The 27,177-nt window shown below is 39.3% G+C and overlaps 1 protein-coding gene across 1 annotated transcript in view; it reads right to left on the bottom strand.

The window, feature by feature from the left end:
- Positions 1–26,925, bottom strand: part of SULF1 (sulfatase 1) — a 123,445-nt gene extending 96,520 nt beyond the window's left edge. Inside the window, exons 1-4 of the mRNA XM_066563819.1 lie at positions 26,734–26,925; positions 25,295–25,387; positions 4,218–4,282; positions 2,220–2,317 (exon numbers count right to left, since the gene is read on the bottom strand). The gene's annotated coding sequence lies outside the window, so the exon portion shown is untranslated. The remainder of the gene's footprint in view (positions 1–2,219; positions 2,318–4,217; positions 4,283–25,294; positions 25,388–26,733) is intronic.
- Between the last annotated feature and the right edge of the window lie 252 nt (positions 26,926–27,177).

The raw sequence follows: 27,177 nt of genomic DNA, 5'->3' as shown, positions 1-27,177 counted from the left end.
CCTCATACAGACTCACTCTCTTAAGTCCTGTAACACGCAAGCTTCTCCAGCTCTCATCTCAGGATTATGCTCATTTCAGATGGACTGAAATGGGTATTTTCGAGCTCTTTCACTTCCCAAAAATAAACTGGGAACCCTATGTGTATATTTGGAGCTGGAACTGGGATACATGTGTGGGCAGTAATGAAAATACATTTCTAAAAATCTGACCCCCAGGGTTCAGTAGAATTCAACTTAACTGAAGTTGGATTGTGGAATGTTAGTAGATAATGTGCCAGAAAAGTCTTTGCACTGAGTGTGTCATTAATAGATTATATACATAAGAGACATGATTTTTAAGCTTCAGGTCAAAAAGTTGCCTTTACATTTTTCTTGGAACTCCCCAACTATTTTATCCATGGTTCAAGTGATAGCACTTTATTTCATAGTAAATATTCTAAAGGCATTCCTAATACTGACAAATGTGAATTACATTTCTGTACATTCACAGTTATAGGTTCAGTGTATGAGACACTATGACACTATGACCCTAAATCTGTAGAGAAAAGGTATGTTTATAAACTTCTAAAATCTCTCTAGAACAGCAGATAATGTAGTCAATGAAGAGTGAACCACTGAAGTTTCACATTAGATAAAAAATGTTCAAACTTTAAAAAAAATAAATTAACCTTTGGATCTGCAAAAATTGCTTGGAATTCTTCCAATATAACATCCTTCTTAAGATTATTTGGGCTTCCTGCCTTTGGTAGACTGGGAACATGACCAAAATGATCACTTGTCATTTCATTGAGTAGGACTGGAAGGTATGGCAAATAATAATCCGATCCATTCTCTCCATCAAAATCAAGAGCACTCATCTATATAGTATTATTCATAACTTCCACTTCTGTGGAAATCTGTGGCATGCATTTTCTTGGCCTTAGTCTGGTTAACCTCTTCAAGAGCAACATAGGAAAATTATAGATAAACCTACAGATAAACGTAGTAAAAATTTAGATAAAGCTGGGAGAGAAAATTATGTTGGAAATTAAGTTAATTACTAGATCACTGGTATAGGAAAGTGTGGATATTCTGATATGTTGCATGCAAGAAAATAATATCTGCTTTATATGGGACCATTATGCAGCCACACATCTGGAGGGAAAATAAAGCAGATTGAATAAGCTTATGTAAATTCTAGTAATTATGAAACATTATCTGAAGATCTGGAAACTTAGATATTTTGTAATTAAAATAAACTATGAGCTAACATGTCAGAAAGTTACTGGTTCCAAGAAAATTCCATACAAAGACTTGCATGTGAAATAAACTTGATGTATACCATCTGTCTTTCACTGCTAGCAATGTCTTAATTTTAAGTCCAAATTTACCTCTGCCACACGAATACCTGCTATTAAATCACATGCATTTGCAAATTGTTTAACCAGAAATACTTTATGTAAATGAGGTGACAGAAAATAATATAGCTGAGGGGAAAAAATGAATCTCAGAGCATTTCAAACTCCCTGCTCTGTGTTCTGTCATGTGGCTTTATATTTTTATTTGTTAAGCTGAGATGTATGATTTGATACTGAGTCTATTGCCATAATTCCCACATCACGAGGTCACCACACAACTTGCTATGAGTTCCACCTAAAAGTCAGCCAGACCTTGAAAGCACAGAACTACCACAGATACTTTGGAATTGCTTTGGCAGAGTCACATAAGACAGCTTGCAAAATGCTTTTTCTTTACCATGACCAGCTGCATACACTGAGATTAGGTTCAAGTTTTCATAATCGTCATGTTCACATAAACAAGGGAAAATTCCAAACCATTACTTTTGCTTAATGTATATCTTTCCCTACAGGAAAACTGCATTTTATCTTGACATAACTGAAGCCTATTAAATATTCCTTTTCATAAATGCAAGACAGCATACATTTTTTCACAGGATATTATTCAATAACCACAAAACATAGAATTCCTGGATGTCTCAAAAAATAGAAAGTTAATAGTAGCAAACCTCGGATTGAAAAGCTATCTGTGTAATCATTCACTGGGTTACTAAATTGTGAAGGGGCCTTGGGTTAGTCTCGAGCCTTTAAAGTTTGGCAGAATAGGACCTCCAGATTTACTACAGCTTAATTATTGACCTGACATAATACTTAAACTATGTAGCACAAGCTGATGGCTTATTTGGTTAAATTAATTACTGAATACACATATTATTTTTGTACCTTTGAAAATTTCCTGAAGTTAATGTGCCTTGGTTAATTTTCATAGCATTGGATAGAAGTCCATATGTCTTGCTCAGTGAGTTTATTGTGGGCAAAACCTGCAAAAAGGGGAGAACACATTAACACTTATAACTACTAGGAATCACACAGTTGCAACACAAGCTCTGTTCATACTGGGGTTAGAATTTATTTGCAAAATTTAGCTTATGAATTCCTATTTACTTTGCTGAATCACTCTATAGAATCAAGTTTATCACACATAATTACCTTGCTTGCAAGTTAGCATGTTGCTATAGTTAAAATAATTGAAACTTAGAGCCTTAATATACCCAGATTCTAATGAATGGTTCAAATATCTAGATGTCCATCACTAAGTTCTGTAACTTGTCAGGATATTTTCTGAGAATATTTGTAATATTTTAATTGAAATTTCTGGTTTGGAGATACTTGTCTTAGCTTTCATAATTGTTCATTTTTCCTTTGCTAAAATGAAATAATATTGAAATAACATATAAATTAGCACAAACTATTCAATTTTGTCTTTAGGCATCCAAAAGGTAGCTACCAGTATCTGCTTTATTAATCTGAATTCTTTCCTCTTCTTCTTCCTTTGATAAAAACCAACAGATAAATATCAATTTTCTCTGCTCCTGAACCAAGCTACTATTAAGGTTCCGGATCTCATGGGTGACTTCAGTCAGAAGGTTTCCCTGACAGAAAAAAAGAGCTTTGCTTCATTTATTTTCATGAACACAGTAAATATTTTGTTGATGTGAGCCACGGTTTCAGCCTCAACTCGGCACAAGCTTCTGACAGAAGAGACACCACCTTCCCCCACCATCCTGGCAGCGAGTCTCCCCTGCATGTGTCAGCACAAACGCTCCTGGGGCTGAGGGGAGCCAGGTGAGAGAACTAATCTCTCCAAGTACTAACCATGCCAACCAAAATTGTTAGAGAAACCAGCCAACAAGATTATTTTTCAGGTGGGTCAGCCCTTTCACTTGGCTCCCTGTGTTGTCACACCAGTTCCAGTGCTCTCACAAAAAAGGAGGAGAACCAGGGGTCACCACACCAGAAGTCAGCATGTGGAGCTTGAAGCCCTTGTCTTGAACACGTGGGCACTGAAACCACCAGACAGTGCTTTCCTGCCTAAAAATCAGCCTGTCAGTTTAAAGGGCGTCTCTCTGGACTTCCTCTTCCTCTGTTGAGAAGTCTCTGTCTGTCAGTCTGTCTGCTCCCCTTCTCCAGGATCTCCCTCCATCTGGTGCATGACGCTTCTGGGAAGAACAGCCAGCCCCCAGCTGCGCAGTGCTTGCACACTCTTGAACAGCTCAGAGGGCTGACTTTGGTTTTGGAACAGTCATTTTTTACTGCCTCTTACAGCTGTTTGTAAGGGCAGTGGCAGAGAAGTCTATCTCTTTTGAGGTTGGTGAGTGCACTTAGATTCTTCATTTGAGAACTTCTGAAAGGTCAAACTGAACCTTATTAGGAAAGCCCTGGTGACTTGCACAGACACCATCAATGCAAACAATGAACACAGATGGGGAGCATTATTTCAGTCACAGCTGGGTACCTGGGACCAAAAAAAAAAATTCCCAGGATAACTGGGGCATTTATAGCTCCCACGGAATGGAGTGGGAGGAAAAAAAGAAAGAATGAACTCTCCCTTCAATAAACCCAAACTGGAGATAGCATAAATCAAAATTGAGGAGCCTGAAATACATACAAGCCTAATATGCTGCTACAAAATGAAATGTAACCTTTTCTTCTCTAATGCAGAACAGGTTAATACAGTGGCATAAACAGTAGACTCATTGTCTCAGTTAATTGGAAAGGATTGTGAATTTTAAATCATCAGTTTTTAGGCAGCCAAGATTGTGGAGGTCTAAATAAGTTTAAATCAAAAGCTGCCAGTATTTGGGAACTTAACAAATCACCTCATAGTTATTAGTATGCCATAAATAAGTTCCTGTAGTATTATGGTCCTCTAAATCTTACCTTTTTCTTATGCAAGAAAGAAGTATTATCATTATTTTTCCACTCTCAGTTCAGTCCTTTTTTTTCTGTAATAAATAAACCAATAAAAATTATAGCAATTTCTAAGCAATAAACTTAATAATATTTTGAAAGAAAAAAATCCCAAAGAAATCACTATACCTATCAATTTACTTCTAGGAGTAAACCTCAGCACAGTAAGAAAAACATTGCATACACAAATGTTTTTTTGAGCTGTCCCATAAACTTCACTGGGACCATGGTCTCAAATTTCAGCAGGGAGCAGTTACAGCAAAATACATTGGTACTGCAATTTTCTCCATTTATAAACAATTATTTTTCTTATTTAATTATTTTCTTGAGAAGATTATACAGGCAGTGTACAGTATCTACAGAGGGCAATAACTCTCTAAAGCTGCTTCTGCAGGTGCAAGCAGAAATCCAGCAAGACTTATTTAGATTCCATTCAGTTAGTTCAGTTAAGCCTGCTTCCTAATAAATCAAAATACAAACCAATGTGCTGTTAGGTTTTCAGTTTGGTAATGGCTTTGAAAACCAGTAGGTCTTCTGCATTTTCACCTTGAAAATTTAAGCTCATAATCTGTGCTGAACACTCTTAGTGTTTAAAAAATACGCAGGCATAAAATAACTACAGAAGTGAAAATTAATGTTATTATTGTATTATATATTATATGACTTTGGATCTCTTTATTTGAAAGATTAGTTTGTCCAGCTTTTAATAATGTATTATTTTTTGTTTTTTGGTTTCCAATTTTTTAGCAGGGTAGTAATTGCTAGGATAATCAGACTGAAGTGTTTCTTTGACATTGTCACTAGCTATTGAACCTTTTTGCTCACCATTGATTTCATATAAAGTTATGGGCATTAGTTTAGTCTTCACTAAACTAATGAAGACTTGTCTTTCTCTCTGGATACCCTCAGCACCCTTGGGCATGTATATTGCTTGGGCCAAGAGGTTAGGGATTAAAGAAAGGCACTCTCACAGTCAATGACCCTCAACACAACTTGTCTGTCCCAATGGCCACACAAGCTCTCCTTTGACCACATCAGAGGAGCCAGCAATGCTCTGCCAACCTTCTGAGTGCCATAACTCTTGGGTGACCAGCCCTAGGGATGGGTGAGTGCACCAGGGCCCTTCCCACAGGAGCTGGATGAATGAACAGGAGAGTTAGAACATTTTTTTTTCCCACAGCAAAATCTGTGATATAACTAAAGGCCAAGAACTCAGAAAAGACATACACGTTTTTTCCACTTACTGTGTTAGCTAGACCAAGACTCATGATGTGAGGAAATAGCAGCCATCAGCTACAGTACACGAGGATGCGAAGGAAGGAGAGGTATGCAAATACTTCAAGATGATTAAGCATTTTATTCCTTCAGTTCTAAAACATTAATGAGGCCTTACTCTGTTTTGTAACTGTTGCTTGTTGTAGCTACATGGAGAGGTGGGCTGTGATGCATAAAGCCAGATGTTTAGCCTTAGCAATATGAGTGCAAATGCCACAGAAAGCGTGACTGCATAGAAGTACCAAAGGATGAATTTTGGCCCTTAAATTGCTATTAAAAGGAGTATTTTTCCCCCTATTATTATTGTTGTTATGGGAAACAAATTGGGCAAAGAATTTTTTGGAAGGAAAGGGCTTTCTAATGGCCAAGAATGTAATAGCAAAGAAAATAAAACAAATTGTTAAGATGAAACTAAGCTAATGAAGAAAACAATGGTTAGAACAGCAAATTAAACAGAGGGAAGATGCTTAAAAAAACATCTTTACATCATTCGTGTTCACAGTCGGTAAGCTGTGGACAAGAAAATTTATTTTTTTCATTTGTAAAAAATATCTCCCTCTATCACTGAGAGAGATAGATGATTTTTTATATACATTTTTTTTCTCACTACACACTGTAGATGTTAATTTCAAGGACATGATAAGACAAAATCAAGAATCACCTAATTGCACCATCTGGGGTGAAACACTGATTTTAGGAATCTCTTTATCTATACATACAAAAGAATAATATTAGATGATGAAACAGAGAAATGATGAAATAAGCCCTTGAATGACATACAGAGGAAGAGTCAAATAGCACTGGAATCAACAGGAATCTTTCCATTTACCTAAGTAGGTACTAACAAGTCCATACAGAGCAGAAAAATACATATGGAGATGGTAACTACCATTGTCAAAGTTTCCATATCCCTGTTTTCCACATTCATGAGCATATGAAAATACAATGCTTTCCTGTAGGTGTACAAAAGAGTCCATTATGACTTAGCTTTTGAAAGGAGGTTATACCATAGTTTTATTCTATGAAAAAGAGGATTCATTTTTTGCTTGAAATACTGCTGTGTTTAAAGAATTTGCATTTGAATTTTAAGTTTTCTTTTCTTACTTTTATTCCTCAGGTTTCTGTGCATCATTTACTACCAAAATTCTTAATACAATTTCTTAATACAGCCAGGAACTTTGTCACAACACATTTCCAAACTGCGGTACAGATGGAAACTTAACAGCATCCCATCATGAGAAAGGCTTACAGCACACTGTAATACATAAAATTATTATTTATTGTTCCTGCCTTTGAACAGCAGGAGTTTAGATACTGCCAGATGGCATATTGTTTGGGAATTTGGGGGAATGTAAATGCATGTGTGGCACTGAGAGAAATCCTCCCTGTATAACATAGATAACCCATAAAACACAGGAGAGGTTACTGTGTGCAGGACTTTTTCCATACCTGGGACATATTTCCAAATCATTCCAGAAATACATGGTAATACATGGTTGTAACCATCTCCTGGGGCTGCAATCATCTTACTTAATTTCACAAAAGAAACACGGTCACAAAGCCTCCAAGGAAGACCTGAGGGACTGCAGGGAGTGTTGTGTGTGATTCACTTCATCTCAGACAGACCTAAATTTACACACTCAGTTTCAGGCCAGAAGGCAGGAAAATACCAGACCTACATCTTCCTACAGATTCAGCCCGAGACATGTTCATTTCTTCCTCAGACCTATGATGTACAAAGAATGACCTCATGCAGCAGTTTCCCATTTCACTCGGGAGCAACTTTATTTCAGTGGACAACTCTGTGATTTCAGTGGGCATTTCTATATGTATAAATATTCTATATATAAGTTAGAAGAGCAATATTATTGCAGATGTAACTCACTGAAAACCAAATGACTTGGAAGATATTTTGGTGGTAGAGTTCACAATTGCCAATAAATGGACAGCAGAATCCAAATCCAGTTACTCAATACTATTTTTTGCTGGACTATCAACAAGAATGATTGCAAAGCAGCCTGAAGAACCACAATTTATGCAAGCACTGACTGGCTTTGTCTTTCTCATTGACTTCAGTAGGCAGTAGGGGGTATTTCTGGATAAGGATATAATTGAATATTTCTCAGAACTGCACTCCATTATTGACATATAAGGGATCTTCAGTGTACACAGAGTTCTCACACTGCCTGGCACTGTTATTAGGCCATCTAGCCTTGCTCATAATAGATTGAGAAGATAGAGTAGTTAAAAGGCACCAAACATCAGCAACTTATGAACTTTACTGACTTCAGCACTCATTCAGCAGTATTGCCATCACAATAGAAACATCTATTGTTAAAAAAAAAAGGATCAGTCTATGAAGATCAATACAACATCTATTTCTTTATTCAAAACAGCACAGTTATAATTGATCTCGTATGCTTTTAGATAATCATAACTCAGGAGGATTATCTCACAGACTAATTTGTAAGCATTTTTGATAACTTACAGCTGAAGATGACTTGCTACCAATATACTGGATATACAAAGAGCATTTCAGCATCAATTACATGACTCCTGATGCCCATTTCTGGGTGAGAAGGTACAGAAGAAAACTACTTGCTGTCACTTTTTTGAAGACTAAATACTGCTTTTAGCAGTCATGAGCAACCCACTTAAATTAAATAAAATTAAGCTACATAAATATTTTTTCTTTTGAAACAACTGACTTCAATAATTTAATTTTTCATTATTTTAGTGAATACAGTACCAGTTGAATGCTTGAAAAAATTGATAGCCCGATGCAGGAATCTGTTTTGCTACACTGTGAAAAAATGCTGTCTACAGGATTCAAGTCTGCTTCCCAGTGCTTTGCTAGCTAGCTGGTGACAAAACTAGACACAATTCTTAACTTCAAAAGAGCAAAGGGGAAAATTCTGCTTTATGACATAAATGTAGAAAACAAACCCAAAAGTTTGAACATTAAGAGTATTGAAGTAAAAAAACAATAAAGCCAACATAGTAGGCAATAGAAATATAATAAACACTCTAAAATAATAGAAAAATATTAAGTTCAATATAACTTTATTACTTTATATAGAACTTGTGATTTTTCTTCCTTGATATAACCAGAGAGGTTATGGCATTGGAAAAGCAACCGATGTCATCTACCTGAATTTGTGCAAAACATTTGACAATGTCTCCTTGTCTATAAACTGGATATGTGTGAATTGATAGATTGAAAACTTGTTGGATAAAGAATTGGCTGGCTGATCACACTCAGAGGGCTGAGGTCAGTGGCTCAATGTCCAAGAGAAGAGCAGTGAAAATGGGGCCCCTCAGGGGTCTGTATTGAGAGTGGCACAGTTCAGCACCTTTGTTGGTGACAAGGACAGTGGGATTGAGTGCACTCTCAGCAAGTTTGCCTAACACACCAAGATGTGTGCTGCAGTTGACACCCTGGAGGTGGGGATGCCACCCAGTGGGACTGTGACAGGCTTGAGAGGTGGGTCCATGCAAAATTCATGAAGTTCAACAAGGCCAAGTCGGGCGAGCTGCATCTCGATTGAGGCAATTCTGGGCACAAGCACAAGATGGGCAGAGAATGAACTGAGTGCAGCCCTGAGTAGAAGGAATTGGGGGTATTGGCTGACAAGAAGCTCAACATGATCCAGCAATGGTGCCTGAACCCAGAAAGCCAAATGTGTCCTGGGCTGCATCAAAAGAAATGTGTCCAGCAGGTCAGGGGTGGTGATTCTTCCCCTCTACTTCCCCTCTGCTCCTCTCTCATGAGACCCCACCTGGAGTGTTCCATCAAGCTCTGGGACGCCCAGCACAATAAGGATGTTGAACTGTTGGAACACACCCAGAGAAGGGCCACCAAGATTAGAGCTCTGGAGCACCTCTCCTCTGCAGACAGGCTTGGAGAGCTGGGGTTGTTCAGCCTGCAGAAGAGAAGGTTCTGAGAGGACCTTAGAAAAGCCATTCAGTAACAAAAAGGAGCCTACAAAAAGCTGGCAAGGAACATTTTACAAGGGCATGTAGGGGCAGGACAAGGAGTAAAGGCTTCAAACTGAAAGAGGGTAGGTGTAGATAAGATATTAGAAAGAGATTCTATAATGTGAAGGCGGTGAAGCCCTGGCAGAGGTTGTCCAGAGAAGCTGTGGATGCCCCATCCCTGGAAGTGTTTAATGCCAGGTTGGATGGGCCTTGGGCAACCTGGTCTTGTGGAAGGTGGCCCTTCCCATGGCAGAGAGTTTGGAACTAGACAATCTATAAGGTCCCTTCTAACCCAAACCATTCTATAATTCTATGCATCTATGATTTGTTTTATCTGGCAAGTGTACTAATTCTGAATAGAACTAAAGACTTTGGGGATATTCCTGTTATCATCATTCCAATACCATCAATCACTAAGGAAAGGGGCAAAAAATATGTGTCATCTTACAAACACCAGAAAGGCAACAGAATCTCTTTGACATAGACTTCTACACAGCCATTATAATTTTTCAGGGTGCAAAGCATTCCCATGTTTCTTGTATGCAATTCTGAGGGGAGAAAACTATTAATTTGCATTTGAAGGGATGTCCAGGAAGACCTGGCAGCCACAAAATAGACTTAAAATATTAACTAATACTCAGAATAAATGAAGGGGGAGGGAGGTGAAACAGGAAATTTTATAGGTGTGACTTGATGAGGGTTAATGAGCCCTCAATTATATGTGTACTTTCTTGGTTGATAAAATATGAAAATATTCCTCTGCCTTACTGTTCTGGCAGATTTTTCAGCAGCAAAACACAGCTTTTTATTTTTTGTTTAGCAAGAAACACAGCCTACTGACAAGGTTGTTTCAGACAGAAAAATAACTCAGGGGTCTTATAAAACAGATTTTCCTGTATTTCAGTATTTAAAATAACAAAGTCAGTGTGACCTGAAACTTGACCACTCCTTATCACCTTCTGAACATAAAGAACAATGTCACTACAATCAATGAATCAAAAAGCAAGATGATCTTAATTAAAAAATTTAAGGAGCAATTGAGGCAAGTGAAACATGAAGGTGAGGAAGGAGGGAAAGAATCTTACTTGCTGGAAATTTGCCTCTCTTATTTGGAGAATGCAGAAGCTTACTAGAAAAAGAAAAGAAAATAAATGTAAGTAATAAATCTTTTGTGTTAGCTCGTTAATGTCTGTGCTTTAAAAATTTTTATTAGCTTTTTTTTTTTTTTTTTTAAGAAATGTGGAACTGTTCCATGGACACAACTGAGCTCTGCCTTCTGTTAAGGGTTGCAGCACCATTGAAGTTTGAAATAATTTAAGCAGTTCTGTTGGGCTTTCAATTCCCCCACCTTCTTTTTTTCTTTCAGTGGATTGAAATGTGACCAAATAGCAGCATGACTGTGAGTGGAAAAGATAATTCTCACACGACATTCTTCTCAGTGCTTTGGGGAAAATGCACACATACAAACACATTTGCTGATGTCTGATTCAAGATGTGAAAAAAGAAAAAAAAGAAAAATCTATGAGGTTTTTTTTTCTTCTGAAATTGGAAACACACTTTAAAACTCTCCTATGATTTGTTTTGTTTAGGCTAATTATGACTTCTGCTTTATGTTGCCACAATAGATAGTAAACATTTGCAATATATTTACTGAGATTAAAAGAATTATGGGATGAATTTGTATCTATTATGCCATTAGCCTTAAGCAACACTGCTTTAGTAATCAGTGGGAATATATTTTTATAAGTCAAAAAGGTGACTTATCAGTGTTACCAGACATTTTGCATTCTCAATACATTACATAATAAAGAGTGCTAGCAAATTTTGCTCTTCAGGGAAAAAAATACTCTTTTGTTGAAATTTTATGTTGCTATACTGACAGAGCTGGATTAAAGACGGAGGGAAGAAACTCATGGATTGGCTGGGAAATATAGCTTGCGCTGCCTCTCATGTGTGTGCAATTTGTTTATTTTTATGTCCTTATAATGAACTTAAAAATGGGAAGTTCCTGAAGCAAAGTATTTCCAAAAGAGTGAAAGCTACATAAAAATTCTAACACTTCAGATACAGGAATTTACTTCTGTTGTTGTGCCTCCCACGCATGTGCACACAGAAAAAACATTCACTTTCCTTATTAAAACATGATGGTGAAACTAGCTCATACTAAGACCATTTTTTCCACATCCTACTCACAAAATCTAAATTAGATTACAGTCAAGCTTCAGCCACATTGTCTACTTTTCCGAGTAGGGGTTTTTTTAGCATCTATGTATCTTTTGAGTTTCTCCAGCAATATGAAGGACTGTGAAAACTCCTAACTATAAAAGCTATTTTAGATCTTAAAAATTCATGTCTACTTTCTTTCATCCTGTTTTTCTATTGTATATTGTTATCTTTTCCTGAAGTCTACAGCCAGAAAATTGGTATCAGCATTTTCCCCCTTAATATCACGATATATAGGGTAACACAATATCAATTCACCAGTGAAACTCAAGGCCCTGATGCATAATTTTGGAAATTTATTTGCTATTAAATGAATAAATTAGTTCTTCCAACTCTTCCATTTTCTATATTCCTGTCTCTGGACAAGTTTACTAACCCTCTAACAGAGTCAGTGGAATAGGAGGTCTATCCTGATGGGAGAGCTCCCCAGTGCTTCTTGTTCATGGCTTGGCATATAAACTACCATTTTAAAATACTTCAATGTGCATCAAGATGCAGAGTAGCTGAGGAGATTCCATGGAACACATTCATCTTTGTTTGCAATGGGACTTCTAATTTCCAGGAGATTACAGGAGCAAGAGCTGGGAGGACAGATTCTGAAATCTCCCTGAGGCATCAGAGACCAAGGATCAGTGCAGAATAAATATCTGTGTTGAGGCTCCAAGCTACAAGTGAGGAGTCTAAGACAGTATTTCAGACCCATCATCTTGCTGAGCAAAGAGTAGACCTAACAAGCTGGTGAGAAGGAGGACACTTTTGCCTTGTCAGAACTTGTATGTCTAAATTATCCTGCTCAGGAATAGACAACATATTCTCCTCAGGAAGTTACAGGAGGAGCTCAACCGTTGTAGGGTCAAAGATCTTGTGGTGCAAAGAACACTGCTAAAGAAATTAGAAACATCCTTCAGATGAGAGTGGTCACGTGTGTCCCTTCTACAGGAACACCTTTACCACATGCCCGGGGGCTTTGCTGTCACATTTATTTGAGGAATACTGAGCCAGTTTCAATACATCTGTACAAGCAAGTCTGCACTGGTGCAAAAAGTCAATAAATGCCACTCTAGACAAGTTGTGAGTTTCAGAGACATTTACAGATTTGTGGTGATGACTGCTATCACATTAGGGTTACCTATGACCAATTACAAAGGGATGGATAGTGGAAAAGCATGGATAAAAACTGAATAAGACCATACTTGCTAGCAACTCAATTCAGCAAAAAGGTCAAAAAGAGCAGGACAGTAGCCAAGTTTTAAGAAGTAAATGTTGCTCAAGTTAAGGTTGAGTCTTTTTAATGGTAAACCTTATAAAATCTCATAAATAAGTATTCTGCCTTACCACAACCCTATATGGAACTGTGGAATTTCCTTTCACTTTTCTCACACTGTGAAACTCTGACAAAGATGGCTCAGATGTGGACTGAGTTCCAGAAAGCATGCCTTCCACTGTAGATATTCAAGAATTGGATGAATGGTGCAGGTGGGCACATCACTTGCCTAATGGATGAGTCAACAGTTGAGCTTCTCTTACTGAAGATCAAAGTTCTGCCGAACAAAGTTCTTAATAAAAAAATGGTTCAATATTTTTTCTTATACCTATAACAGGAGAAATTGAAGTTGTATTTCCCAGAATACTACCAGAGCTTAGTAGTGTTCCTAATTAAATGCCTGGCATTGAATGAATTGAATGTTCAGTGCTATTCACAAAGTAGCTAAGCTCAGAGAGCAGGAGGCTTTTCAAGGGGGTAGGTATCTCAGGTGGAGATCAGGCTAAAATTAACACCAAATAAACTAGTGTGGCTTTGGACTTCGTATATTTTAAGTTGATAAGTATCAGCTCTATTGGTTAACTCTTCATCTGGCTACAAACAGAATGTTAAAATAACTTCATAAGGAGAATATATGCATCAATAGGATATAAGCATATTGAACTAAAATTAGATTGTTATAATTGTCAGTTCTAAAGTTACAGAGACATATAAGAAGCACCATTATGGAGAATCAACAATAAATGATGGGAAGAAGTTCCAGCCACATGAAGATGAGGAAAGGCAGCATAGCTGTAAAGCAGCAAGATATTCAGGGGAAACAATAGCACTAATGTCTATGATAATAAGGGTTCCAGACTGTTGTCTGATGCAAATGTTTGAAATTTATCTATTTTAGGACTAAAACGTTCATTCAAAGTCTTCCCAAACTTCTGTAGAAGGCAATAAAAAATCCATACTGAAAATGAAACTTAAAGTAAAAATCTTGTATAGTTTTAGTTTATAAGTTTTAAGTAGTAGTCCTCAACACCATTCAGTTGGACTGCACAGCAAACCACTGAATTTGAGATACTCTTTGAAGAAGATCTTATGTGACAGACCTGGCCAAAACCAGGAAGAGCATCTTCTCATGTGAATGTATTTTAGAGAAATATTTCTCCTGCAGTTCACTGTGACTGGAAGATCTATTTAAAGGTGAGCTAAGAACAACTGCATGCATCATAAGCAAATTATAAGCTGGAGTGAATTGCTTCAGTATACTGCTTTTTATAAATATCCAGTTTACTCAAAGACACTGAGAAGTCAGGATGAAAATCAAGAATAAAATTTAATTCAAAGTAAGATAATGAAAACAAGTTGAGGGCAAGTGTTTCAAGCAAGATAAGCAACAGTTATTAAGTTAGAGAAGGACACTGAATTGGAGGTAGCAATGGATCTCCTCAAGACAGGACTGACAGAAGGACCTAGGTGGGCTGGAACAATGGGCCATCAGGATCCTAATGGAATTCAGCAAGGACAGACATGAAGTCCATCTGCTCAGAGCTCATTAAATGGCACCTATGCTCAATTTTTTTGGGCCTACAGTACAAAACCAGCTGTGATGAACTGGAGCAAGATCAGTGGAGAGCTATCAATATGTTTTAGAGATGGAGCATTTGCCCTGCAGGGAGAACCTGGCATTGTTCCTCCTGGAGATTAGCTGGACATGGGGGGGATTCAGAGCAGCTGCCCAGTGCCTGTAATTAGTTATAAAGAGAGAGAGCAAGGCTCTGTCAGGAGTCAGCAGTGCATGGCAGGAAGACAAGAGATAAGGGGCATAAGCTGAAACAAAAGAAAGTCAGACTGGATATAAATCAAAGCAAGCTTCTTCCCTGAAACAAAGCCAAATAGCAGAACAAGTTGCCCAAGACACTGTGCACTGTGCACTTAATATCTTCTGGGGATTTTCAAGATGCAACAGGATAAAGTTCTGAGCAACAGAATCTGATCTCATAGCCTAGTTTTAGCACCACCTGAGACCTCCCAAGGTCCTTTCCAACCTGGCTCTTCCAGTGTTCATTCTGCGAGTATATGAAATGTTTAATATATTTGCGGAGGGCTTGGTTGAGAGTATCTTCACAGGAAAGGTTGAGTTTCCTTATTCTTGACAGAGGGATAAAGAACTGACTTGACCATCCGCATTTGGAATATATATGGATGAACGCAGTGCTAATCATACAATTGTGCTTTGTGAGGACAAAATGTACATTGAGAACTAAACTAAAATGAAATTTTAATGTGGAGATTGGCTGGTTCTTTCCCTGCACTACACAGTAGCTATCACTATCACTGCACATTGTTGTGTGTCTCATAACAAAGCTCCATGGAAGGCAGGCAATTCGATGTGGCCTAACAGACAGAGACATCCCAAACTTCAAAATTCTACAATGGTTACTACTGAGACTGAGGGCAGGAGAGAGCTTCAGACCAAGCTCTTCTCCTCTCAAGAGTGTGGTACCTGAAGAACATGACTGCCTTTCCAGTAAAAGCAGTGATGTCCTGAGGACATCATATGAATGGTTTCTGCTGTCTCTGAATCTTTTTCACAGGATGATGGAAAAAGTCTTTTGGAGTGAGCACACCAAGGACTGAGACCCCCTATCCAGCCAAAAGCATTCAGTCTCACTCTGTGTGTGGCAGTAGGCACAAAAGAGGCTCAGACAGAAATGGAAAACATAGCAATATTTCTAGATTTTTGCAGAAGCAATGGGCTCAATAAATTGCAAATGCAGCAACTCTGTTCATTTGTTCTTAATGACAATAAAGAAGATGCTTGGAAGGGAACCATTAACCAAACAGATTTTTTCCCAAGATTTGTTAATCTCTAGCAAGAGAACTGACAAAATCATCACTAGCAAAATAGAGCTGGAGACATGAAAGAAGAAGGCTTGACACTTCATCATCAATGCCACAAGCTATTCATTTCCCTCTGAAAATCCAGTGTAACAATTTTGATTCAGGAAAGATGAATGGCCATAGCAGGGTAAGTAAACATGAACTGTGGAAAGTCTTTCTGGTTAAGCTGGAAAGGCTGCAGCCAAGATATTTCCTACTTAACCTTCATCAAGGAAAAGGTCAAAAAAGGCCAATGTATTTAAGCAGGGCACAGGATGGAACAGAAAAAAACTTCCTATGAAAAAGATGAAGTTCACATTCTTTTGGTCTTCATTAAAACTATTCCACATCACTCCACACTTTCATTTAAAGCAGTTTCCTGACAGCATTGAAAACAAGATCTTAAAGCATCTTTTGTCAAAAGATAAAAGTGTAAATGGAAAACAATTTGTGTACTGTACAAAAAACAGTGAAAAGTATGAAGGATGCATAAGAAAGAGGAAAAAATACCTTTAGCCTTAGGAAATTATATAAGCAGTGGTAGGCAAGGTAATCAACCACCCTGTGTACTTCCATGTACATGTACTCTAAGCTGAACAGTTACCAAGGCATCTGTGGTTTTACCAAAGTGGATTTTTAAATTTTTTTTTTTAATATGAAGCTTCTAAGGAAAAAAAAATTTTCTTCAAGCACTATAAAAGAGATGGAAATTAATGTCCACAGGTATGTAATTTCCAAACTGCTTAGAAAACAAAATAGCTCTGCTTTGACACTCTCCCTCCTTGTGTCCATAACAGCAACTATGGTTACTGGGCAATAGAATATAATACATGGTAAATGCCACACTCAGGATTTCTCCTGGAAGAACAGATAAGTATACCTTTGTGCAGACTGATATGTGAATGGATCAACACATATGTGCAACAAGGACAAAGAAATGCTACTGAGAGAGGAAAAGAATATACTTTCTTTCCATTCTCCACTCACCAAATCTGGTCTGCCTTCCTTTGGGATATCTATCAGTCATGATTCAGACTCCTACTCCATCTATTTTAGAAGTTCCCTAGTGTCTCAGTCTAATATGTGATGTCTCATGTCAGCATGGCACTTTCTTGCCTACCTCAATTTTCATCCTTCATTGTTCACTACCACTGTTCCTATTAACTGTATATGTTGGCAATTCATGATGAAGTGGGCAAAAAGCTCCTTCAAACAATGAGAGTGGCCCACACAAAGCTTTCAAGATAAGGACTGAGACATGGACTCTTCGTTTCATACCCGATGTGACTCAGCAAGGTGTCTGGAAGAGATGGGTGAGGCATTCTAGGAAACCTGCTCTACCTCCCTGTGTTAGGCTCTCATCCAAAATAACTGCAACACTTTTTTTAGAGATGAGTTGTTTGACAGTTGGGTATGACTTCAAAAACCAGACTCATAAATACATGCATTACTGAGATCAATTCTGAACTGAAAAGCTCAGCATTTTCTTCTACTGTAGGCAGAGAAATATAGCAACTCTGGCAATCACTGGTGGCTGGAGACTAAAACAAAGCAGTGAATTGTTCCAATAGCCACCAGATTCAACACTCTGGTACTCCACATGTCTGTGTCCCTCTTCCACTGTCATGGTAGCACCAGTGTCACAGTTGAGGCTTCAGTACTGAGCCATGATACTGCAGCAAATGCAGAATGGTTGAATTACTGCTGTTATCTGAATGGTCTGTGACTGAAGGGCAAATATTCTTGTGGGAAATGAAAATTTGCTCTGCACTGTATGTTGCCCTGGGGCTCTCAAGGTGTGTGCATGAATAATCTCCACTGGAGGAGTGAAGCAGACAGGTCACAGCAGCAGCATCACTCACCTGAACTCGAGCTCTAATGCCCATATTGATGACCTCATTAAACTGTATGTAGGAAACAGCTTTATTCAAAGCAACCTTGAACCAGCACCCAAAAGCAATCTGATAGGCATATGAATGTCATTGCAGAACTCCCTCAGCACAGATTCAAGCTCCTCAGGAAGTGATTCTCTCCAATAACTCTCTGGATTTCTTAAAAACAACTAAGGATTTTTACACAGCATATAAAAGTAGGAATACACAAAGTACACATGATATTCTCACACTGCAAATGCTCTGCAGCTACCAGAAAGAGCAGTAAATTCTCCATCCTTACATACAAGATAGACAGGGTCCTCAAAACACACATTATCAAGATAGAGTTGCACAATGTCACTTGTCCAAGACAGCACATACATCAGCTATACTTAGCCATATCCTTGCTTTATCTGGCTTTTGCAGACCACTTTGCATGTTGGCAACTATTATGCTCTCTAAAGGTTTCACAGGATTTGATAGATGTCCTCTTTGTGCTATAGATATCCATGGTACCCAAGACCAAAATAAATAGCTGTAACACAGACCTATTTCTTGAGATGCCGTTATATTGCATCTCAAACCCCTCACAAGCTGATGATGTGCAAAACTGTGCAAAATTTATGGAGAGGAGATGTTTGCAGAGCAATTTATTGAAAGACAAAATCAGATGTGAGCTGCAAAGGACAGGGAAAATCTGAAAAAATGGTGTACTTCTTTCAATACCTCTCTGTAGCTGTACATCTTCCTGTGTTGAACTGTTATTCTTTTGAGGACTCTGGTGATCCCTGACTATGCACACCTCAAAGTCTCTTCATTTTGCCCTTCCTCACTTCAGAGGATCTCTGCTTTAGAGGAATGCTCCATACCAAGCAGAAGGAAAACAAACCCCAAATTCAGGGGCCTTTTTCACTTAGGAGTTGAGTTGCAGAGCAATACAGCTCAGGAGGCCTTCCTCTGTAAGCCTGAATATTGGCAATGGATGGAAGTTTACAGTGGTACAAAAAATGCCAACCTCCTACTGATATAGAGATAAAAGAAACTACTGGAATTCCTGACAGATACTTGTGTTCACTTCAGAACATTTTTATTGGTCTAACTGTTGTAGTTGTCTCCCTAAATCCTACCATCTCCTGGTGGCCAAGCAGATAGTGTTACAGTCTCAGTTCATAAATTGGCCCTAGATGTATAATAGATAAGAACAAGGTAAATTCACATGTGCTTTACTAAACACGCATTCAAGATTTCAGATGTTATAGCTAAAATAAAATAGCGGGCAATGACATCAAGGGAACCCTTTGCTCAATATTTCTACAAAGGTTGGATTAATGCAGAATTCTGTATTGTCACAAAGTTAGCGAAACTCGAGTATTATTTTAAAAGATACAATTCTTAGCATTTTTGCAGTCCTTGTGGGAGAAAAAGAAGGTGATAGTTAAAAGGCATCCTGTGCTGGTTATTTACAGGATGTTCAGTTTACTATTGCACTACTGTTCTCTAATTTGTGACTGGCATGCCCCTAGGCAGTCAAGTCACTGGGAAATAATCCTCAAAAGTTTTAGCATAGGTAGATCCAGAAACATGGGTCCTGAATCTCTTACTTTTCTCTCTTTCTTCCATTCTTTGGCCAACATAATATCCCTCTAAGATCATCCCTTATTCCTCATTGTGATTTTACTGCTTGTGGGCACCACCACCACCATCTCTGATTCCCCTAAGCTCTATCTACCCCACAGGCCTTTGAAACATTCTTTAAGTAATAACACTGAGTGATTTTTAAAACATTTTTGTGTAACCTATATAACTTACATTCACATTTTTTTGTCAGCAAAACCCAGCAATAGAACAGGTGACTCTTTGGAGGAGTACAGTGTTCCATTTCTACAGTCAGTACCAAAACTACATTTAATCTAAGTATCCTAGTCTCTTCCAGTGAATCATATCTCCACAGTTCAAATGAAAGACCTGCTTCATGCATTCTTCTGTGGAAAGTATAGGAGAGACTTTAAAGAGCTGTGTAGGAATTACACCACAGCTGTCCAAATACAGTGTTTATCCATGCCATTGCTCATCTATGGGGTGATCAAGAAACCCAAGATGATATCAAGTTCTCCCAGGTCAAGCTCCTTAGCAATTTTTGCAAAGCAAGCTAGCTTCATCCCTACACATGGAAAGAGGCAGGTGCCTTTGAAGATTTACAAAAGGAAACCCTTCTTTCCTAACTGCAGTGCCTGGAGGTTTTCAGGGGGACTCTCTTCATTGATACAGACAGAATACGCCTTTAGGTAGCTGCTGTGTAAGTATTCAAGACCCAAGGGGCACCTTGGCTATGCAGGCTGGATCCCACCCTCAGAATCTCATTCACCTTTTTAAAGCAGCAGCTGAGCAGGCACTTCTGTTTCTTTCCTCTTTTCTCTCCACACCACTTATTAGCTTCTCTCCAAATCCTAGTTGTTGGGTAAGAGAGTCAGAAGTGGTAAGGCAGGACTTTCTGTGTTCTGAGTGATACTGCAGTGATTCTCTAAATAAAAGGGGATAGGCTTTCATTAAATGTGCACATTTAGCCTCATGCTCATGGTGACACTGGCACAGTCACACACATCTGTTATCACACTTCTCCTGTGGACACACACAGGGCCCCAGTGTGTGGGTTGAGAAGGTGTCACCAGGTAGTGGAATATCTTACAGCTCACAGCCCCCTAAAGGGTTGGCCATGTTTCCCCTCCTCATCCCAAGCCAGCAGCTCCATCCACTTTCATTGTTCCATTCGGACCCTCTGTCCACTTGCTGAGATGAACCAACTCAGTAGGCAGGCAGCCAACAGAGCTTCCCACTGCCCTGATGAGTTCATGCAGCACTCCAGGAGGTGAGCCAAGAGCCAAACCTGGCACAAGGAAGGAGATGGGAACACACTGCTGCAGGCAGAGGATGGGAAGATCAAGGATGGGTTTCTCCAGGGCAGCAAGCTATTCTGCTATCTGAGAGGAGACAAGAAACCTCACCCTCTGTTGCAATAAAACCTCTTTAACAAAATGGGAGTTATCAGACAACCGATCAGAAATTTCAGGGGGAGCTGATTACAGTAAACCTCAGGAAAAAAAGTTGGGTTGTTTAATTGCCAGGCACAACATGCACAAACCCACCTCGTTCACACAGCCTGCATGCATTTACATAGGCAGATTTGGGATTTCTGTTAGTTTCCTTCATGTTTCTGGAGCTGCATGCAAGCCAGCTGTCTCAGCAACCAGGAGGATTAGGCTTAAAAAACCAGAAACCAGAGATCTGAAGTTCTTACGTTATATCTTGACTCTTACACTTGAAGCTTTACAAAGAAGGCTAAATATCTTCAGACTACTGATAAAAGTCAGGAGAGTTGGCAGTTTTGCAGACATTTACAGGCTTGGCAACACATTTTTCTGTTTTTAAGTGAAAACAGACAAAACAGTGCACATGGTAGAATAATGAACATCTTGGCACATTGCAATTACAATACTGGAACAGACCACTATTCAGTTTTAATAGATGCTTTTGAGAAAAACAATCCCCTGTGTTCAGCTCCCTGTTACATTTATTCTCCAGAATCCTAGTGCCAAAAGCTTCCCCATCTTCTCTGTGGGCTTTCCAAACAGAGTTCACCTCCTGTGAAGCACCACAAAAATACAGCTGCTGTCAAGCAGCTCCTCTCCTGGCTAAGATGGGTTAGATTCACATCACAGAGAAATGGCAGCATGCAGTGCCACGATTATATTCAAACCAGGATAGGATTTTTTTTTAATACAGCAGCACTGACTTTCTAGTCTTTTGCTTCTATATAGAAACTCCATGAAGTATTCTGTGGATAATCTAGCACTGATCTACAGCCTGGAATTCTACAGCACAGTACCACATCTAGAAATATTGCAGTATATATTCCAGCAATACTACCAAATTTGCAGATATAAATACTATAATGCAAGTTTATATTTAATTGTAAGTTAATTTTTGCTATGAAAGAAATAATTATAAAAAAAGGGAAATACTGATAAAATTTTGAGTGTAAAGGTCAACTATTACAAAAAAATGTTTCAGTGTAACCAAACCACTGGTGGTGGTTATGACTGGGAAGGTTCAGAGCTCCACAGTAGAGCACACACAGTAACAAAAGCTTACCAACCTTTCCAGCAGATTCTGAAAGTGGGAACTAAAGTTCTGGGAAAATCACTGACACTAAATCTGCTGTGTGCATAAACCATAAGATGAAACAAGCATTAGTTTCCTCAGAAAATAAAATTCTTAGGATACATGAAATTAAAATGGAATTACTCTCACCAGTTAACAACTTCTGAGTATGAATAAGCAATGCTAAACAAAGATCTTGCAGGGGCCCTCAAAAGCAGTCTACTGACAAAACTGAAATGTGCTAAAATAATTCAGCTAAAGAGAGTCTTGTTTGGTTATTAATTTAATAATTACTGTGCTGCATTCTGAGGTGACACTGCTTAGAACCTTGAGCCTTTCCACTTTACAGCTTCCTCTCCAAGCACATGACAGCATTGAACTTGCCCCTCTTGGTAAGAATAACAATGGAATTACTGCACTCTGATCATATGGAAATGATGAATTAATGTTGGAGCAAGAAAAGTGAAAGAGAAAGAGATCCGAGGGGGGCAGGACAGAATATTACACTGCTGATCCAGCTGGGAAGGCAGAGTGATGACTGAAGGCTTGCTAAAGGGAGAAGCAGGGTGACTTGCTGCCACTACTAGGGCACAGCACAGGGGACTGTACCCCCTCCCACTCCCTTCCTCTGCTGCTTTCTGCACATGTGACTGCTCAGGGATGCAGGTAACTGGAGCGCAGGGACAGCCACACCTCAATGGATTATTCACCATGTACATTCAGCCCCCCCACTTCACCTGCAGCCCACTTAATATAGCTCTACCTGTGATGGAGGCATTGGGAAAGTGTAGTATGAGGAAGATGACTGTGTCTTATGGGTGCCATAAAGCTCTCTTGAGAGCTGTGTTAATCAGTGCCTTCTGATTTAATATCCTCAAAATCTCCAAAGATGGCAGCTAAAATTTAAACAGGCATTCTTAAAAGACACTCTTGATCCCATTATCAGTGTCATGGATGGGATTACAATGGGGGCGGTAATGGTGGAAATGTTTTAGGAGAGATCCAGTATCAACAGCAGGAGTGGCCACTAATTGGATTCTTTCTATGTCACCGCAGAGTTGTCACGGGACCCTCGTTCTATGTTGAACACTGCAGCTCTTAAGGGGCTCAGAAAGGAGCTTTCTCAATTGTTATCACATCAGTCTGCCTTCCCACTCAAACACAAATCCCCCAAAGCTCTTTCTAAAGCCAAGGAAATCATGGAACCCATGACTCCCATGACATCTGCAACAAGTGTCCTGCCTCATCAGTGTGAGAATGGGTCCTGACATTACACAAGGCTCAAACTCCTGATCCTGCATGAGCATTTGGTCATATATATATATATGTATAAATATATGTATTATCAAGTGCAGGATATAAGTTAAACAAAGCTAGATAAAAACCCTGCAAACTGTCAAAATAGTCAGCAATAAAGTATTTCTAGCCAGAACAGAATTTGCAAATGTTTTAAAATATTTTTTCCTTAGCTGTCTAACATCCACTGAGTGTGGTTTTTATAATGGCTTGCACATTTAAGAGCACTGTCCCCAGCATCACAACATTTTAAATAAACTGTTTTTATCAGTTCCTGGCTGGAATAAGAGTGGTTACAATAATTTTCACACTGTTACTTGCAATCTCTAGGATACTTCTGTATTTCTACATGCAATTTTTTCCTAACAACATCTAATTTAGCCTACTTTTTGAAGGTGCATTTACATGCCATTTGGAAACTCACCAAGGGTTTTTTTTCAATGCAAATTACACCAATCATAATTATTTTTTTCCTCTGAAACAGAGACAAAAATCAATGAAAGGCCAAGGAGACATGCCAAGAAGCAGAAACTGAAGTTGCATATTGTGACGCAATGAGCTCACCCACCTCAATTATAAAGTGCTAAGAAGAGGAAGCCCCTGACAAGCAATAAACTGACACATAATTAAGACAATTCAGGGCAGAACACATTCTGGCTGGAAAACATTTTCTTGTGCTCTACCTAACTGCTTAGAGCAGTGAGAGAAAAAAAACAACAACAGGGTGACACTTTGAGAACTCTATGAAGACAATAAGTATCCCACCTAATTTTCACTAGCTGGGGGAAAAAGAAACACACCACCTTTTGTGCAGAGCAGGTTGCCTCACATCACAAACAGAGTTGATAGTACAGACATGCCTGGTATGTTCAGCATTCCATATCAAGCGAAGATGAATTAGCCGCAACAAAAATGTGTTACAGCTTTCATGCAGCAGTTTATGGATTTTTTTTTGTACCTCTGGAATTTTTTACCTTGAGCGGATCATGGAACTTGTACTGTCTCAGATCTTTTCCTAAGATTATTTTTATCTCACTGTGAGGAACATCTTTGTGAGCTCTGAACACTTTTACAGCTGCTGGGATGCTAATGGGAACTTCATGTGTGTACCCAGCACAAGTGCTCTCAGGAAAAAAAAAGCCAATGTCAAAGGAAGGTATGTAGAAGTCACCATAAATATGTCTTTGAATGTTTACCATCTGGAACAGTAGATTACGTTTTGACAAGAAGCTGGACTGCCCTGTGGGCATTGTCTTTTAAACAGCCCCATCATTATGAAGGAAGGAAAAACATGATTTGCTGTTCCTAGTTTCTCAGCAAGATTTTCTGGCAGTGCTAGAGAAACTAGTTTGTTTTTTTTCCCCCTAGTAAAACAATAACAAGTTGGGCATGTGTAATTAGCTATGCACTTTCTTTAAAAAATATGGTTTCTTGTAGATCATCTGATCTGTGATACCCACAAAGAGGGATAGGTTTCAGCTAGGCAGTGACAGCATCAGGCTCTGCAGCTCACAGTGCTGCATCTCAGCTTTGCTGAAGTCTGAACCTCTGTGTGCTGAAGCTGGCGTATTGAGCTTCTCACAGGACACACTGGGAGAAAGAGGAGAAATCCAATATACAAGACTTGTACGTGGAGCTATAATGAGGTTTTCCCTTGGTTTTGTTTTTCATTTGAAGCTTGTAAAAGTTTCCATCACTTTTTACAATGAGAAAGTGTAGACTGAGAGAAAAAGCCAAAATGGTCAAATTTATTCACATAAATCTTGGTCTGGTTGTCCAGTGATTTTTGGGATTTAGCTAATTCTCTGTTTCAAATTGCTGTGGATGACTTCTGAGGACACATTCGCACTAAAGAGTGTGTTTGAAAATACAAGCTGAGAACAACCTGTAAAGAGGCCAAATAGTCTGTTCAAGGAAAAAAGTTAACAAAAAAGTTGGTTTGAGGCAAAAATATATGTGCAACATGAAACATGGGTTTATGGGCATCGTTACACTGTTGAATACCAAAATCACAAAGCACCAGCTATAAATCCCCTTGCTCAGCCTACTAAACAGATCTTATTTCAGAACACATTAGATACAGTATTATATATAGAATATCTCACCTGTAAGTGGTGAGGACAGTGTTAGATTTCTTTCACAAGTAGGAGGCCAATAATTCATAAGCACCAGAGGTATGTGACAGTTACTGTGAAGAACTGTTAAGGTGCAAAAGAAGCAGATAATATTGTTACTCTGCACAGGAAAACAGCATATATATACAGCAAATTTTAAAGAAAACAACTCCAAACCAAATAAAAGGAAAAATAATCCATCCTCTAATTTCTCCATCTAGATAATTTAAAATAAAACAATGAAAACATCTTTTCTGATAAGCTAACATACTGTAATTAGTGATAACATTTCTGATTTAGTTAATTTGCTGGGCTTCCCACACTCCAGACATCAATGAACTTAATAGTGGAATTAAATGAAAATGATAGCAGAGTACTTCCATAACTAATTTCTAATTATATTTCTGCCCCCATTCCTTCCTAAACATAAATTTTTGCCTACGTCTAATTAACACTTCAGATTGCTAGTTTAGAATCTATAAATATAGCGAGTCTTTAATGATCCATTATAGTGATGCTACTCAGTTTTCAATGACTTGTAAAACTTTCACAAACAGATCTGCAAATGAATTACATCCATCTGCTCTGCTGCAGCTGCAAGAGCAGCATTACATTGTACCCTGCCTTTCCCTACTTTTCTGATTTTCTCTAAACTTTACGCCCATGTGTTAGCCAAACCATCTCGACGCCGATTGTCAGGAACCCAGGCAGGTCTCTATAAAGGAGTCTTCAAACTTTACAGACATCTCCAAGACACTTTCAAAACATTCTGGTTTGCCTCCCAGCTGAGCCCCAGACAGGCTGCAGCATCCTGCTCAAAGCCTAGGAAATACTCTGCCGCGGTGCCCTCTCCCGCCCGAGCGCGCAGTTCCACGGCTCTGCCGGAGCTCGGAGGCGTTCGCAGATGCAGACCCAGCGCCCACGGTGGCACCGCAGACCCAGCACCCGCGGTGGCACCCTCAGAGCCAGCACCCAGAGCGCCCGGCCCCGCCGCCCCGGGCGGGCACACACACACACACACACACACACACTCACACACACACACACACTCACACACACACACTCACACACACACACACACACACACACTCACACACGTGCGCCCGGCGGAGAGCGCTGCCTGCGGGGGGAGCAGGGCAGGCTCCCGCAGCGCCGGGATTCACCGCTCCCGGGGAGATTTTCCAATCTACACCTCCGAAAGCGTGACCTTAGCGGCGTTAAGAGTGTTAGCTCTATGAAGACAGCCAAGCATCAGGCTGTGCTCGCTGTTATCTGTCAGCCGTACAATAGCAGCATTGATAAGGCAGCAGCAACTGGCTTTGACAAGTGTGCTGCGCTAGCATTCCTCTGAAAACCGTGAAGGAAAAAAAAAAAAAAGCAGAGAGAGAGAGAGAGAGAGAGGAGAGGCATGAGGTGCCTTTTTACTTTACCTGAACAAAAGTGTGCGGTTTTATTTTTCCCTCTGAACTGCTGAAAACGATTCTTCCCGCTTCTCCCCCAGAGCTAGGTATTTCTTCTTTTGCTTGCAGCTCACACTTGGGGAAGACCACACAGCTCCAGCAAGGCTGCCTCTCTCCCCTAATCCCCACTCGAGTGTGATGACACACACTAACCCCAACCATCTGTTGAAACACGTCCTCAAGCACTCAGCACAGTGGTGTGTCAAGACGGGCTGCCCAATCCAATCGCTGGGGTTGGGTGGCTCTTAAGGAGCTGGAGGCAGAGACAAGGGCAGAAACTATAAGGCTGAGAACTCTTTAGCAAAGTAACCTGAGATTTTGAGAAAGCGCTGCTATTGAAAAAAAGAGCAGAAGGGGGAGGTACTCGCGGGAAGGTAGAGGGAGTGGATTAGTCTGGTGGCCAGTTGTGTAACT

This window comes from Molothrus aeneus, chromosome 1 (assembly GCF_037042795.1).
Source record: "Molothrus aeneus isolate 106 chromosome 1, BPBGC_Maene_1.0, whole genome shotgun sequence".
In the NCBI taxonomy this organism is placed as follows: Eukaryota; Metazoa; Chordata; class Aves; order Passeriformes; family Icteridae; genus Molothrus; species Molothrus aeneus.
The sequence above is the reverse complement of the archived record's forward strand: the minus strand, read 5'-3'. Positions and strand labels throughout refer to the sequence as shown.